At 42.6% G+C, this 17,240-nt stretch overlaps 1 long non-coding RNA gene across 1 annotated transcript; it reads right to left on the bottom strand.

Moving 5' to 3' along the window:
- Positions 1-232: 232 nt before the first annotated feature.
- On the bottom strand, positions 233-3,775 carry LOC108512179 (uncharacterized). The gene is made up of 3 exons (XR_001880524.1): positions 3,663-3,775; positions 632-737; positions 233-316 (listed from the first exon to the last, which is right to left on the bottom strand). It is a non-coding gene; the product is annotated as an uncharacterized LOC108512179 (long non-coding RNA).
- Positions 3,776-17,240: the final 13,465 nt, after the last annotated feature.

Raw genomic sequence — 17,240 nt, 5'->3', positions numbered from 1 at the left:
AACAAAATAAGGATGAGAGGAGGATGGAGAAACTGTGGACAATTTATGTCACTGAAGAGGGATTAGAAAACACTTAGGGGAAGAACAGATGGATTGATGTTAGATCCAGGTTTCCTTGACCTTAGAGGGTAAATATAAATCAAATTAACTTCAATTACAGAGAAAAACACCAAGTTCCTTTGGAACGAGGCTATAATCAGGGACTTTGACTTTGCAAATACCTGCTGTGCTTGCAACACTCGTCCACCGGAGCCACCGTAGGAGCATGTGCAACTTGGGCTGAACAAGAGCCTGGGTTTCCTCCAGTTCCCCACACCTGGAGTTGAGCAATAAGATATTCCCTCTGTTGTTGAACTCATCAACCTTGGTGAAGCCAAAGGTTTACTTGAGCTACTTGAATCATTGGAAAGTAGGATGGAAAACGGGTATGTCCTTGAGCTATAGTCTTTTCCTGGGGCCATTTCTCCTCTCCAATGAGAGAATTATATCTCATCTTGGAGATTACTTGAATTTTTCCAGATAAGTGTTCTAGAAGTGATGATCTCATTGAATTATTTCTTAGTGGGTTTTAAGTTGAAAGTGGGAAATCAAATAATGGGGAAAATACCTATTCACTGTGAGAGTTCCTTACCAGCAGGTGTCTCGGTGTCTTTGCCAAACCTTGTGATTTTTTAGCCACCCAATCTAGGGTGGGGGTGAGGAGAGATTCCATTAAATTTGCGGTCAGCAAATTATTCCTGTAAAGGACCAGATAATAAAAAGTTTAGGCTTTGTAAACCTTATGGTCTCTATCATAACTACTCAACTCTGCTGTTGTAGAGCAAAAACAGTAATAGATGACATGTAAATGAGTGGCATGTAAATGACTGTGTTCCAATAAAACTTTATGGGCACCAAAATTCAAATTTCATATAATTTTCATATGTCACAAAATATTATTTTCCCTTTGATTATTTTTTCCAAGTATTTAAAAAGGTAAAAACCCCATAGAGATACATGCACATGTTATGTTCACTGCAACACTATTCACAACAGCAAAAACATGGAATCAATCTAAATGCCCATCAATGATAGGATAAAGAAAATGTGGTACACATACACATGAATACTATGCAGCCATTAAAAAGAATGAGATCGTGTTCTTTGCAGGAACATGGGTGGAGCTGGAGGCCATTATCCTTAGCAGACTGACACAGGAACAGAAAACCAAACTAAGTGGGAGCCAAATAAGAAGAACACAAAGAGGGGAACAGCAGACACTGGGGACTGCCTGCAGGTGGAGGGTGGGAGGAGAGAGAGGATCAGAAAAATAACTATCAGATATTATGCTTAGTATCTGGGTGATGAAATAACCTGTACAACAAACCCCAGTGACATGAATTTACCTGTATAACAAACCTGCAAATGTACTCCTGAACCTTAAACACTTTGTTTGTTTAAAGATAAAAACCATTCTTAGTTCTTGAGCCCTACAAAAAGGCAGTGGACTGAATTTGGCATGCAGGGCCTAGTTTGTCAACAACTGAATTAAATCATCTTCTCATTTACACTTTTTTGTTGCAAATATAATTGTTTTGAAATGTCCCTCTTACTAAAGCAATGTCTTGACAGATAGATTACTAAATAGGCAGATAATTGATGATAGATAGATAGATAGATAGATAGATAGATAGATAGATAGATAGATTTTTTTCTAAAGAAATAGTTGATCATTTGGGATATTAGAACTAAGCCCCTTGCAAGTTATGCTTATTGCAATGCCTGGCATGTAATATAGGTCAGTACGTTTCTCTCAAATAAATGGAGAAAAGATTAAAGGAAAACGAGTTTAGAGTTTTGTTTTCCTTCCTGGAAATGGTTAATTGATTTATTCATAAAAAAATTATTGTACGTTTACCATGCTTGCCAGATAAGGTTATAGCAGAAAAAAAGGCAAGTCCCTACTTTCATGGAACCCAGGTTCCAGGAAGGAAGAGAGACATTAAATAGAATCTATCATGAAGGTGTTTAAAGGACAAGTTGCTGATGGAGTATATAAACTGGGTGATCTAACCCCAGTGACTGGCAAACTCTTTCTTTACAGGGCCAGAGAGTCTTTTTAAGTTTTGTGGTCCATATATTCTCTGTCTCAACTGCTCAACTCTGCCATTAGGGAACATGTAAATAAGTGGGCATAGTTGTGGTTCGATAAAACTTTATTGACAAAAACAGTCAATTGGCCAAATTGGGTTGACAGGAAATAGTTTGTCAACACTCAATTCAAGCCAGTTTGAGAGGTCAGTTAAAATCTTACTGAAGAGGCGTCTTTTAGGATAAGACCTGAAAGATGATGAGAAGTTCATTACGAAGGAAGGAGCAGGGCAGACACAGAGGGTTCCAGGCAAAAGGCACAGCATTTCAAAGATCTAGCTGCGTCTTTAAGGATTTTAAAGAAATCTAAGTATTTTGGAGTAAAACAAGCAAGAAGCGAAGTTATAAAAGACGAGTTGGAGAAGAAGCTGAAGCCAGGGCTTTCTTAATGGTCTGTACTGTATCCTAAGGGCATATAAAGTGTCTGTTTTTAATAAGGAAGTGACATGATTGGACCTGCATTTTTTTCAGTTCATTGTGGCTCTTAGAGTGAAGGGATTAGAGGAGCCAAAAGTAAAGGTGAGACATTCATTATAATGGTGAAAATGAAAAATAAAATCTGATAACATCAGATGTTGGTGAACTGTTCTAATTCACAACTCTTCTGACACCCAATGTGTGTGAATTTTCCTCACACCAACTAAATCTCCACCTCTCCAGACACCAACTAGATGTCCTGCAATTCAATTCAGTTCTGTCAACTAACTACCCAAAATTAGTGTCAGACTCCATGCATTTAAGAGCTCAGTCCTCGAAGACCACCCTCACATCAGATACCAGTCACAACTATTTGGTTCCCAGCTAATCCATCTTGCTGTCCAGCTTGGCTACACATCAGAGCTTGCCAAAACCTCCCACCTCAGGTTCAATATTTTGCTAGGATGGCTTCAGGAGCAACTCAGGATGCAAATGGAAGAGATGGATAGGATGAAGTGTGGGAGGGGATGGGTGCATGGAGCTTCCATGCTGCCTTGGTTTGGCTGTTTCCCAAATTTCATCTTGAATTGTATCTCCCATAAGTCCCATGTGTCATAGGAGGGATGTGATGGGAGGTAGTTGAATGATGGGGGCGGGTCTTTTCCATGCTGTTTTCGTGATAGTGAGTCTCATGAGATCTGATGGTTTTATAAATGGGAGTTCCCCTGCACAAGCCCTCTTGTCCACTGCCATGTAAGACATGCCCTTGCTTCTCCTTTGCCTTCCGCCATGATTGTGAGGCCTCCCCAGCCATATGGAACTGTGAGTTCATTAAACCTCTTTCTTTTATAAATCACCCAGTCTCTGGTACATCTTTATTAGCAGCATGAGAACAAACTAATACACCTGTCATCTCTGGGTGAATCACCCACCCAGCACCTCCATGTGTTCACCGACATGAATGCTCTCTGAACTCCATGATTTAGAAGGTTTTCATGGAGGTATTGTTGATTAAATCACTGGTCATTGGTGATTAGCCCAATCTCCAGCCCCTCTCCCCTCCTTAGAGGTCAGGGAGTGGAGCTGAAAGTTCCAATCCTTGAATAGTACCTTACCCTCGGTCACCAGCCTCCATTCTGTAGTTATCCAGGTGTCTCTATCTGCCAGTCAGCACATTTGCCTACAAAAACATTCTTCTCACTCTGGAGGCTCCAGCGGGTTTAGGAGCTGTGTGCAGCAACTAGGGTCGAAAATCAAATATTTATTTTTTTGTTGTATCATAGTTGGCAAATAAAAGGACAACCTAGGACATATCACAAGCTTCTGGTGGGAGGATACATTGGTCCAAACATTTTGGAAAATTGTTTAGCACTTTCTGCTACAGCTGAACATATCTCTTTCCTGACAGCAAATACTTCTACTCTCAGGTATACACTTAAGAGAAATGAGAGTGTTGCATTCACCAAACACAAATGTCCATAGTTGCCCTGTTTGAAAAAGCCCAAAACTGGAAACAATTTGAATGCCCAACCGTTGCAGAACAGATAAATAAATCGTGTTATTCCTATGCAGTACATGGTGTCAAATGCAACACTGAGAGTAATCTAATCAGTCCACAGTTACGTGCAGTGACATAGATTAATTTCACAAACATGAGATGTGCTGAAAGAAAGAAACCAGACATGAGAGTACAGTAAGTTCTGCTATGACATCGTACATGTACCTAAAAACTACTGTGCTATTTAAGTTCATTCAATAAAAACCACAGAATTTATGGGGAAAATGGGATTGGGGGACAATACTCAAAAACTTTGTCAGTGACATATTTTTTAAAAAATAGGAACATAGCCTGGTGTGGTGGCTCACACCTGTAATCCCAGCACTTTGGGAGACCAAGGTGGCCAGATTCCTTGAGGTGAGGAGTTCGAGACCAGCCTGTACAGCATGGCAAAACCCCATCCCTACAAAAAATAAAAAAAATAAAAAATAAAAAAAATAAAAAATAAAAAATTAGCCAGGCGTGGTGGTATGTGCCTGTAGTCCCAGTTGCTTGGGAGACTGAGATGGGAGGATGGCTTGAGCCTGGGAGGCGAAGTTTACTGTGAGCCAGGATCACGCCACTGCACTCCAACCTGTGTGATAGAAACAGATCTTGTCTCAAAAAAAAAAAAAAAGTAATAAAAGTGATAGCATAGTTTCACACATGTAAAATGTTTTTTTAAGTGCATAAATACTACAATAAATATGGGACTTTAAAAAAGTCCTGAAGTTGCTTGTGGGAATGTGCATTGGACGGGTAGCAGCTTGTGAGTTTTTGGGAAGCAGCAGGAGGTTATCTGAAATCAGGAAGTTGTAACACCAGATGGGGATGAGGGTGGCTCATGACAGTCGCAGTGAACTGAGGAGCAGCTGGTAGGTGTTAGAGGAATGTGCATTTTGTGTATTCCTCTGTGGCTCAGTTGAGCTGGGTGCAGTTTTCTACATTTATTTAGTGTTTCTCACAACAAAATTACACATAAGCACTTGCAAAATTTGCCTTATGCTCAAATTGTTCCCTAATATATCAATCACCTGAGAACAAACTTGCATTTTCAAAACAAGCATTATAGCAGAACTGGCTCTACATATTGGATGATTCCATTTTCTATAAGATTCGAAACCAAGTAAAGCTCTAACCGTGTGTAAGAAGTCAAGATAGTGGTTATCCTTGGGTGAGGGAAGGTAATGACTGAGAAGGTGGGTGAAAGGGCTACTGAGGAATATTGTGTTTCTGGGTGCTGGGCACAGGCTGGGTTCATTTTGTGCAAATGTGATGGTGCTGCACGTTTGCATTTTACTACATTTATGTTCAACTACAATAAGACATTAACTATGGATGAGTGATTAAAAACAGGATCTCACACAAAACAAAGCAGCAAGGGCAGGAGACTAGCTAGGAAGATGTTCTGGCCTTTTGAGTAAAAGGGGCCATAATCCCAGCACTTTGGGAGGCCAAGGCAGGAGGATCACTGGAGGCCAGGAGTTTGAGACCAGACTGGACAACACAGCGAGACCCCATTTCTACAAAAATTCATTAACTAATTAAAGGGAATGGTGTCCCAGACCAGGGTGTGCAGAGGAATGGGCAGCCATAGATGGATGGAAGGCTGTCTAGGCTATGGAGTGCCATGACTTGATGAATGTAAGGAAAATTGGTGAATGAAGACTCCAGGATAACTCTTAGGTTTCTCTCTTGGGTGAGGAATCAGACTGGCCACAAGAAAGGAAGCTTCTGTTTGAGATAAGCACCGTGGTGTTTCATACCGTCAGATTTTCCTGCAACTGTGGGTGGAATTGAGCAGCTTGAGGCCAAGTTCACCACACTGCTAACAAACATACAGACATTTATTTAATTGGATCTACAGGATCTATCCTCTTTCTTGAAAGAATAACGATGAGTCAATGTTTTCTTACAAAGGTACCTTCAAGATTTCACTAAGCAAAGGCCATAAGAAAGTCAGGGTTAAATAGGACCTTGGCATGGATGGGCAGAACAGAGGAGAATCCAGAGATCCTGAAGTTATCAACCTTCAAGACAAAATGGCATCTGTTTGTGTTTCCTTCTCCACCTTTAAAAAACCATCTTCCTCCTTCACTCACCCCTATATACAGTAAGTTAAAGACCTGTGGCCTGGTGTGGTGGTCCACGCCTGTAACCCCAGCACTTTGGGAGGCGAAGGCAGGCAGATCACTTGAGGTCAGTAGTTCTAGACCAGCCTGGCCAACATGGTGAAATCTCGTTTCTACTAAAAATACAAAAATTAGCCAAGCATGGTGGCAGGCACCTATAGTCCCAGCTACTGGGGAGGCTGAGGTGGGAGGATGGCTCAAACCCAGGAGGTGGAGGTTGCAGTGAGCCCAGATAGCGCCACTGCACTCCAGTCCATGTGACAGAGTGAGACTCCATTTCAAAAACCAAACAAAAACAGTTAAAGACTTATAAAGGAAGTCAAGAAATCTAAATGTCTTTGGTTTCATGGTTTAAGATGACCTAGTGCTCCATGGTTTAGAGTTCACAAAGAATTCTTTTTTAATTAATTTGTAATAGTGTATGCTGTTATTATTTTTTGTATATCAAGGTTCAACTCTGCAAAGATCCAAATTCAGCCACTCAATCATCTTCTTTATGGGAGGAATAAATGGGTTTAGGGTCGACGTGCCACAGGCATCCAAGCCTTTCTCAGCTAGTGCATTTTCAATCTGAGTAACTTCAATCCCAAATCCCCAGGGGCCCAGAACTTATCTTCTTCATCTCTTGTAAAGGGCTGAGCAGACTGTGGTATTCAACAAGTCATAAATAATGCTATATGATATATCAATAGCATGTGTAGGCTGGTTGGGAAAGGATGATTCTGATCAAATCAAGGCCCAAACATCACCCAAGCCTTGGGTTTCATCCAAATGTGACCTCATGGTAAGACTTTTTGAAAACTGAGAGGAGGGATGTACCCGTTTCCCTGCATTTCCTCCATTCATATGAATGTCCTTGCAGGTAGGAGGATCAGGATTTTCTAGAACAGAAGGATCTTTTCTCTTTCTACATATTACTCATGATTCCTCTGGTTTCATACTTGATGGGCCTTCAGTTAATACTTTGTTAAATAATAATAGCTAATATTTATACAGCTCTTACACTGTGTTGAGCACTATTATCATTGCTTTACATGATGCATCTCCTTCAACCATGACATTGACACCATGAGGTAGGTTTCATTATTAGCCCCACCCTTCCTTCCTTACAGAAGGAAGAGTGGAGGTTCAGAGGGGTTTAGTCACTTGCTCAAAGTCACCAGCTAGTGAGTGGTGAGCATGATTTTAACCCAGGCTTAGAACCACCCTATTATACTATGTCTGTAAATCATGATTGAATATCCTAACCTTTGTGCCTGAATCTAGACAAAAAAAGGTGGGAATGATTGAGACTCAGGGAAAAAAATAACTTGCCAGGTGATTCTTGAGTGTTTTTGGTTTGTTTTTTTGAGACAAAGTCTCACTCTGTCACCCAGGCTGGAGTGCAATGGTGCGATCTCAGCTCACTGCAACTCCACTTCCTGGGTTCAAGGGATTCTTGTGCCTCAGCCTCCCAGGTAGCTGGGATTACAGGCATGTGCCACCAGGCCCAGCTAATCTTTTGTATTTTTAGTAGAATCAGGGTTTCACCATGTTGCCCAGTCTGGTCTCAAACTCCTGAGCTCAGGTAATCCACCAGCCTCGGCTTCCCAAAGTGCTAGGATTACAGGCGTGAGCCACCATGCCCGGTCAGATTCTTGAGTGTTTAAGCCTCAGAGGAAGTAATGCATGCTGCATAAAACAGTTTGATTGGCTCTGAGTATAACCAACTCCTTAATGTCATAGAAACTTGGAATTGGCATTGAAAATAATTTCAGATATTATTTAGTCCAACTCCTTATCCTTCCATGGAATAAGGTATCCTCTGCTTACATGCGTCCAGGGCTTGGAGGCTCACTACCTCAAGTACCTTGAGTGGCTGGATGGGGACGTTACCCTTTCCTCACCTTTAAACCTAAGCAATAAATTGGTGCCTAAATCCTGTTGCTTCATTAGAAATACAGATCCATCCACATAAGTCAACACCGCTTGCTTTGTTCTCTGGAGAAAACAGAGGATACCAGAACTCATTGAGCTCAAGTTCCCATATTCTACACCCAGCTCCATAATCCCCAAATCTATAAAAGCAAAACAAGATGGCACTGTTTTGTGGTGCATTCTGGGAGAGAGAAAATGGTTTTGAAAGATTTTTGTTTTTTTTTTTAACACTGGGTTTTGCCATGTAGCCCAGGCTAGTCTCAACCTCCTAAGCTCAAGGAATCCACTCACTCACCTTCCCAAAGTGCTGGAGTTACAGGTGTGAGCCACTGCGCCCAACCTCGAATATTCTAAAGAAATGCCCAGGTAACCTCTGCAGCTCTTTCTCCCCCTTGGTGTCTTCTCAATGGCACCGGGGTATCATTCTCGTTCTCTGAACACTCAGGGGTTCAGATAGGACCTCTCCCAAGGCTGTAGTCCTAACTTTTAGCCCACCCTACTTCCCTTCTCCTACCAATATCCAGCCATCTCCACCCCCTTAGTCACCATACGCTTGCTCGGGTGAAACTGTTGTGGTGACAAGTATTGTCCCTGAAACCAGAGGAACCTGTGTTTATATCCCACATTGATTGTGTGGCCTTGGACAAGCGTCTTAGCCATTCTGAACCTCAATTTTTCCATTCAAAGACGGGCTTAATAATACCTACCTCAGTCCAGGCACGGTGGCTCACTGTAATCCCAGCATTTTGGGAGGCCGAAGCAAAAGAATTACTTGAGGCCAGGAGTTCAAGACAAACCTGGACAACATAGCAAGACTCTGTCTCTATTTTTGAAGAAAGAAACATAGTAATAATAATAGCTACCTCAGAGGGATACCGCATATGTAAAGGAATTAGTATCTAGTCCCTAGCACTTTAAAAATTTTTAAAAGGCTCAATAAATACTAGCTTCTTAATGTTGAATCACGCAACTGTTTTTCTCCGTGCTGAGGGAATTCTGTGGTGTGAATAGGCCCCAAGAGAACTGAATGCTCAGTTCAGCATGACTCAACTGAAAACACATCTTCTCTTCCAGGCCTCCCTGCTTCACGCAGAGTGTTAGTATTCTTTTGAGTTCAATTCTTGGATCACTTCACCCAAGGACACACAGGCCATATGCAGCTGAGCCAGTGCTCCAACAAGTCTGTGCAATGCCCAGACCCCTGCCTTCCCACAGGAGCACCTGGACATAATTTAGGACAGAAAAACAGAGGTCTGCATCTTCAATTCACACAGCCACTGCCCCTGCAGAAAGAAGTACAAAGTGGCTACTCACCTATTTCATTCTCCCCAGCCATTTGCAGGGGTGTCACTTTGCAAGATCCCCAAATTCTGAAGAATACAGCATTCCTACAAGCAAATGACTAAGGTGACTTTCAAACCGAACACTCACTACTGGGCCCTCTTTTCACCTGGCATAGGTGTGTCTTTTGCAAAGGGGTTAAGCTAGCTGTGCTGCCTCCCCAGATGTCTTGAATTCTAGCTCAGGGCTCAAGCTGACAACCCTCACCCTTAGCAGGTTCTATGAACACATGCCAGCTTTACCACCTGCTGGCTCTGAAATAATATCCATTTGTGTACTGATCTATAACGTATCTCTCCCACGCATGTGAGCCCCATGCCAGGAGGGGATTTGTGTGTCTCCAGTACCGTTTCCTAGTGCCTAGAATCACGCCTGGCGCTCAAGAGATGCTGAATATATGTTTGAATGAATGGATGAATAGACTAGTAGACCTCCATTTAATCATCTGTAAAATTAAGATTGTACTTTCTGCTGTGTGGTTACTGTAAAGATTCAATAGGAACACCCATGTGTGCAAAAAGCATGTTGTACGAGGACTTACAGAGTGTAAATATTTGGTAAGTGGGTGCTATTTAAAACAGATACACAGCACATACACAGACACACAGAGACAGGGACAGACAAAAAGACAGACACAGACAGACAAGTACAGATAGGTATGGGGGCAGATAGAGACAGAAAAAGTGCAGACACGCAGACAGACACACGGACAGACATGTACAGACGTATGCATGGACCCACACTCACACAGACACACAATGGGACACACAGAAAGCAACAGGAATTCATCCCAGCTATGGCTCTGTTCCCTCACACACAGCCAACCTCCGCCCCAGCGCACCCCAACACCTCCCTCTCCCCCGCCACCCCCCCAACTCCTGTTTGGAAAGTTGGGCCAGCAAGGCAGTTGGATTGGCTGAGACCCCTTCAGTGGTTTTATTTTTCCGAGTGTGGTTTTGAAGCGACATGTCAAGTAATGAGAGGAAATAATTCTGCTCATTGTTGAACAACCAGAGTACACCGTGGCAATGTGTATAACAGATGTGTGTGTGGGGAGGGATTTCTATACATGATTGTGTGCTCCGGTCTGCCTCTGAAGATGGGGAATTCAAATTGGCATTTTGATTCTTTTTAAAGGAAAGTAAGCAGGAGGAGAGCTTGAACCCACTCCAGGGGTGTATTAAGTTGGACAGCCCTGAACATGTGGAGCATTGCCTGCAACCTGGCTTCTCCTGAGAGAAACCACGAATGCATGCTGATGTTAATTCCTCAAATGTATACGATATCACACAATCCAGTTTTATCTTTACTTCCCCAAAAGAATCTTTAAAACTTAAACAAAGCAAAAAGCACTTCATGGCACCATCTAGACAAGCCTAGGACTCTGGCTACCTTTGACTTGTAGCTGTGATATCAGACCTGTCCCTTGCTTCCTATAAAATCCACTTCATGTCTCTTCTTAATGACAAAGCCCACTCTCAGGCACTCCTGCCTGTCCTGCACACTAAATATCTCCCCTTCCTCTGAGTTCTCCCAGCACTTGCGTTTTAAGTCAAGGATGCATTATCTTATCTTCGTTCTTACTAAAGAGACCTCTGCCAGAGGTCAAGGCCATGCTCTTTCTCTCTTGAGAAGCCAGCAGCTTCCTCTGGTCCACAGGCAGGCTGCATATAAGCTACAATTCAGCCCCCAGACTTGTTTTGTTTGGCTCACAGTGTTGGCGCACATGATATAGTTTTTTAAATTTGATTTATTTGCCAACATTTAAAAATCAGAAGCTTTCACATTGAAAAAATCCTAATTTTCTAGCTTTTCTTGAAAACTTTGAAGTTTTAGCAACATTAAATCTACATTTCTACAAGGTCATAATCAGCTAGTGCTGAGTGGGGGTGGTCCCTTGAGACAGAATCCTGCATTTTGCCTCAGTCCCCACCACTCCCTATTGCCGCTTGCACTGTGTCAGTTGCTGTTTATCATTGAGCTTCAGACAGTAAAATAGATTTTATACCCATGTCTCTTGGCCTATAATCCCAGCAATTTAGGAGACCAAGGCAGGATGATTGCTTGAGGCCAGGAGTTTGAGACCAGCCTGGACAACATAGCCAGACCTCATTTCCACAAAAAATAAGATTTTATATATATATATATATATAATATATATAATATATATATAATACACACATATATATATTGTTAAAGGTGCCAGTGAGTGCACTCTCTCATGCTTCTAATCTCATATTTTTGCGAGGCTAAGGCTGGAGGATTGCTTGAGGCCAGGAATTCAAGATTAGCCTGGGCCACACAGTGAGACTCTGCCTCTATAAAAATAAATAAATTTTAAAAATTAGCCAGATGCAGTGGCACACACCTGTGGTCCCATCTAGTCAAGAAGGCTGAGGTGAGAGGATCACTTGAGCCTGGGAAATCAACGCTGCAGTGAGCTATGGTTGTGCCACTGCACTCCATCCTGGATAAGAGTAAGACTGTGTTAAAAAAAAAAAAAAAGTATACCCACATCTCTTTCAAAAGTGGAGAAGCAAGTCAGGCATGGTGGCTCACGCCTGACTTTGTTGGTTTAATTCTACCTCATTAGTTTCCCTACATTTTGCCTAGGCATTTGTAAATAATCTCTTGAGTAACTTCCCTTCAAATGGCCCAGTTGGAGGGTACCATCATTTTCTGGCCAGGAGCCTGCCTAATACATCTCTGATGTAATCCCAGAACTTTGGGAGTCCGAGGTGGGCGGATCACTTGAGACCAGGAGTTCAAGACCAGCCTGGCCAACATGGTGAAATCCCGTCTCTACTAAAAATACAAAAATTAACACAGCATGGTGGTGGGTACCTGTAATCCCAGCTACTAGAGAGGCTGAGGCAGGAGAATTACTTGAACCCAGGAGGTGGAGGTTGCAGTGAGCCGAGATCACACATTGCACTCCAGCCTGCGTGACAGAGCGAGACTCTATATCAAAAAATAATAAATAAATAAACAAACAAAAGTGGCTAAACAAAAGATCATAATGATTTATTTGGTTGGAGCAAAAAGTAATTCCAGGTTTTGACATTACTTTTTAAATGGCAAAAGAATGCAATTTTTTTTTGCACTAACCTAAAATAACAAAATAAAAGCTGGTCCTTACCTGGAGTATTCTAAATTCATTATGTGAACGCATTCATTTAATCCTCACAGTGACGCTCTGAGGGCTGGTAATGAGTGCTATCTTATCATCATTATTATCACTACAATGACTCTATTTTAGATAATAAAAAACCAAGACACAGAAGTTAAGACAGACGAGTTATAAACATGTTATAAACATCTAAAACATGAAAAGATATCCCATTTTCATGTTTTTCCATGAAAATGGGATATATTCTTTGTGGAAATGAAACCTGTCCTGCATTCCATGTCAGCACCTTCCATTTGTCCCGCAGATCTACTCTCCACCCCTCCTCACTCTGCTTTCTGTCCGTGGAGATTGATCCTTGCAGATTATCATGGGTCCCTTCTTTGGCTTCAATTTGGAGACATGGGGAGGAAACAGGAGTGTAAGTGAGTGAGGCTGGGGTATACACTCCTCAGCTCCCTCCCAGTGGGGTCGCTAAGTCTCTGCGTGTTGGCTGAGTCCTTCTACTCAAGATCAGAGTTCTCATAGAGGATCTCTCCATAGAATCACCCTCTTCAGTAAGGTCTCTTCCAGCCTCGGGGAGATAACAGCTCCCAGGAATGAGTAGCCTATGCTTGTGCACTATTTCTATTCGTTGTTGTTGTTGTTGTTGTTTGTTTGTTTAGATGGAGTCTCACTCTGTCACCCAGACTGGAGTGCAGTGGGATGATTTCGGCTCACTGCAACCTCCACCTCCTGGACTCAAGCAATCCTCCTGCCTCAGCACCCTGAGTAGTCGACACCACAAACACATGCCATCATGCCCAGCTAATTTTTGTAATTTAGGTAGAGATGGGGTTTCACCATGTTGATGAGGCTGGTCTAGAACTCCTGAGCTCAAGAAATGTACCAGCCTCGGCCTCCCAAAGTACTGGGATTTAAGACATGAGCCAACATGCCTGGCAATTCTGCACTATTTCTTGTTGGTTTCATTCTACCTCATTAGTTTCCCTACATTTTGCCTAGGCATTTGTAAATAATCTCTTGAGTAATTTCCCTTCAAATGGCCCAGTTGGAGGGTACCATCGTTTTCTGGCCAGGTGCCTGCCTAATACATCTCTGATCAATTTCATTCATCTGTGCTACCTGCCCAACCCTACAAGATATTTGAGTTTACTACCCCGAGCTAAACCTGAAATTTATGGAAGGCACAAGAGGAGTCCAGTAAGCTTACCAGTATCTTTCAAAATCTTTTTCTCTCCACCAATGTATTGGTAAAACAATCTTTGACTCAACAAGAAAGCAATTTCTAAAATCATTTCTTTGAGTTGAAAGACTCTATGAGGCAAAAAAAAAAAAAAGCACTGGCACTTTGGGAGGCCGGAGTGGAAGGATTGCTTAAAGCCAAGAGTTCAAGACAATCCTGGGCAGCACAGCAATACCCAACATCTGCAAGAATGTTTTTTTTTAAAAAATTGCCAGGCATGGTGGCACACACCTGTAATCCCAGCTACTCTGGAGGTGGGAGAATCACTTGAGTCCAAGAGTTGGAGGCTACAGTCACTAATGATTGCACCACTGCACTCCAGACAGGGTCTGACAAAGCAAGACCCTGTCTCTAAAAAAAACAAAAGAAAAGAGCACTGGAATAGGAGTGAGAAGTCCTGGATTAGAGACAGAATGCCTCCTTCCAGAAATGTAGTTCATCTTCAGAGACAGAGAAGCCAGGCAGCCAGCTAGGCCTACGTCAAAGGCAGTTGTGCGAGACTGTGGCCCCCAACAGGGCCCTAAGAAGCCTGCCCAGGGGAGAAGGCTGCCTGCCCCATCCCTACATCCCCTCAAGCCTTGGATAAATCACCCTTCCCCCAAATAATTACAGTTGTGCAGCTATAGCATGAATGTTTGTTTCTCAACAAAACTTAAACACTGTCTATGTGAGAAAAGAACACTTCTCTTAACAGAAAAATCAATCGATATTGTTAATAAACAATGTGCATGTTATTCGGGAACAATGGGCATTACAAGGCCCACCAGGTCACTTGGCCATCCTAGAAAAGCATGTTTCTGGATAATCCCAGACCCCTGGCCAGGCCTCTCCCACCAGTTTCTGAGAGTTAAATTAATCTCATTATTAAGTAGTGAATGAGATCAGAATTGTGGAAGATGCCCCTTATAGACTAAATCAGTCCTCAGCCAGAAGCAGAAGGAGTGAGAATGTGATGGCATGCCCTCATTCTTTAGCACATGTCTGCTAAGGGCTTCCTCAGTGCCAAGCCCTGACCTGGGTCCTGGAGCTGCAAAGTTCTAGTGCAAGATGTTCTCCTTATTCCCTTGTGGTCCACATTCCAGGGGCACCCACACACTCGAAACCCTGCTTGAACAGGGTTTTCAAAGTGCCAGGGGGTCACAGACACAGTGATTTACGGTAGGGATTTATTCCCCCAGCTCAGGTGTGCAGATTGAGCAAACACTGGAGAAAGGACACCATAAGCAGTGGGAATGGCACGTGCAAATGCAGAGATGAAAGTCCCATGTGTCTGGAGAACTACAAGAAGATCCGTATTGCTGATGGTCAGGCATTCTAGATACCGCATCCATGCATCTACCCACATTAGAACATAAACTCCCTGAGGTTAAGGATCTTTTCTTTGATTCATAATTACAGTGCCCAACACATAGTAGCTGCTCAGTAAATATTTGTGCAATGAATATATCCAAACATCTATGAAGAATGTTCTAGAAGATATATTCTGCCAGGAAATTAAACACCAAACAGAACACAGACCCAGCTTTCTAGGTGCTCACAAACTAAAGTAGGTGGTTACAGGTCAGGAAATGGACAGCTGTCATACAATGTGACAAATACTAAGATTTGGGAGCAACTAAAGTGAACGTCTTGGTGAATCAAGTAAGAACCCTAGAGAAAGTGATGTTGGCTGGGCACAGTGGCTCACACCTGTAATTCCAACACTTTGGGAGGCCAAAGCGGGTAGATCACTTGAGGTCAGGAGTTCAAGACCAGCCTGGCCAACATGGCGAAACCTTGTCTCCACTAAAACACAAAAATTAGCTCTGCCGCCCAGGCTGGAGTGCAGTAATGTGATTTCAGCTCAGTGCAACCTCTGCCTCCCAGGTTCAAGCAATTCTCCTTTTTCATCCTCCTGAGTAGCTGGGATTACATTCGTGTACCACCATACCCGGCTAATTTTTGTATTTTTAGTAAAGACAGGATTTCACCATGTTGGCCAAGCTGTTCTCAAACTCCTGACCGAAAATGATCTGCCCGCCTTGGCCTCCCAAAGTACTGGGATTACAGGCATGAGCCACCCAGACCATTTTTTTTTTTTTCTAGTCAATGTTGCTCTGTTGTCCAGGCAGTGGTGCAATAATGGCTCACTGCAACCTTGACCTCCCAGGATCAATCAATTCTCCCATTTCAACTTCTGGAGTAGCTGGGAACATAGGTGCATGCCATCATGGCTGGCTAACTTTCTTTTATTTTTTTGTAGAGACAGGATCTCACTATGTTGCCCAGGTTGGTCCTGAACTACTGGACTCAAGTGATCCTCCCACCTCAGCCTCCCAAATTGTTGGTATTACAGGCATGAGCCACTATGCCTGACCAGTGTTTAGCTTTCAGTCCAAGGATGTAGATACTACTTTTATTCCCAATTCACAAATGAGAAAACGAGGCCTTCAGGTGCAAAGTACTCCCCATACAGGGTCATAAGGCTTAAATCACACAGATAACTGAGACTTGAATTCAGGACCACGAGAGGAATGGAGGCATCTTATAACTAGAGAAGGCAGGTGAAGAAGGGAACAGAGGAGGATAAGGAGGCAGGGGAGTCACTTTATCTACTTGCACGTCTTCCTGGCTCATGAATGCAAACCAAGGCCCGGGTAATTAAGGCGGAATGAAGGTGGGGAGGAAGGGGACAATAGGGCTTCTTCTCCGCCCACTTGGGTACGGTGGTTACCATGGAGACCAGTCAAGGTGATGGGACCAGAGATCGAAGGCCTCGGGATTTCCTCCCCCACGCCAGTTGAAGGCTCCACCGTTGTAGCTACTGGAGAACCAGAGAACACAGCTTGCTGTCTCAGTTAAAGAAGAGACGGTCCCCTAGCATCTGCTTCTGAAGCTGGGGGATAAGACAGGGCCAAAGAGTTGTGCCCTTTAATGATTATGTTTTGTTATCTTTGATTTTTTTACAACCATGCTTGTCAAAAACTCAAGCAATGGATACCAAACAGGTATGCACTAAAAGAAAATTCTCTCTCCTAATTGGAGTCTGAGCATTGACACTTTCTAAAAGACACATAATAAATGGAAAGCTTTGGCTGCCGTTGTGAAGAAAACTAGGAGGCTATGGACAGGAAAAGGGAGGAGTCTTCCCTGTATATCCTTCTGTGTTTTGATTTATTTTTTAATTGAAAAAATATAAACTTTAGGTTAAAATAATAAATATAAATATAATTTTTAAAACTAAAAAAGTATATTTAACCAACACTTAAACATTGGTTATGTATCTTATGGATCTTTTCTCCTTGTATAGAAACATAGATATTTAATGTATATAATTATTAACTAAAGATAAAATTATTGGAGGAACTTGTACCAGTCTAGCTCATTCTTTTTAAAGATTTCATGAGGCCGGGC

This window comes from Rhinopithecus bieti, unplaced genomic scaffold (genome assembly GCF_001698545.2).
Source record: "Rhinopithecus bieti isolate Rb0 unplaced genomic scaffold, ASM169854v2 scaffold_26532, whole genome shotgun sequence".
Taxonomy (NCBI): domain Eukaryota; kingdom Metazoa; phylum Chordata; class Mammalia; order Primates; family Cercopithecidae; genus Rhinopithecus; species Rhinopithecus bieti.
This window is presented reverse-complemented; position numbering and strand designations above follow the sequence as displayed.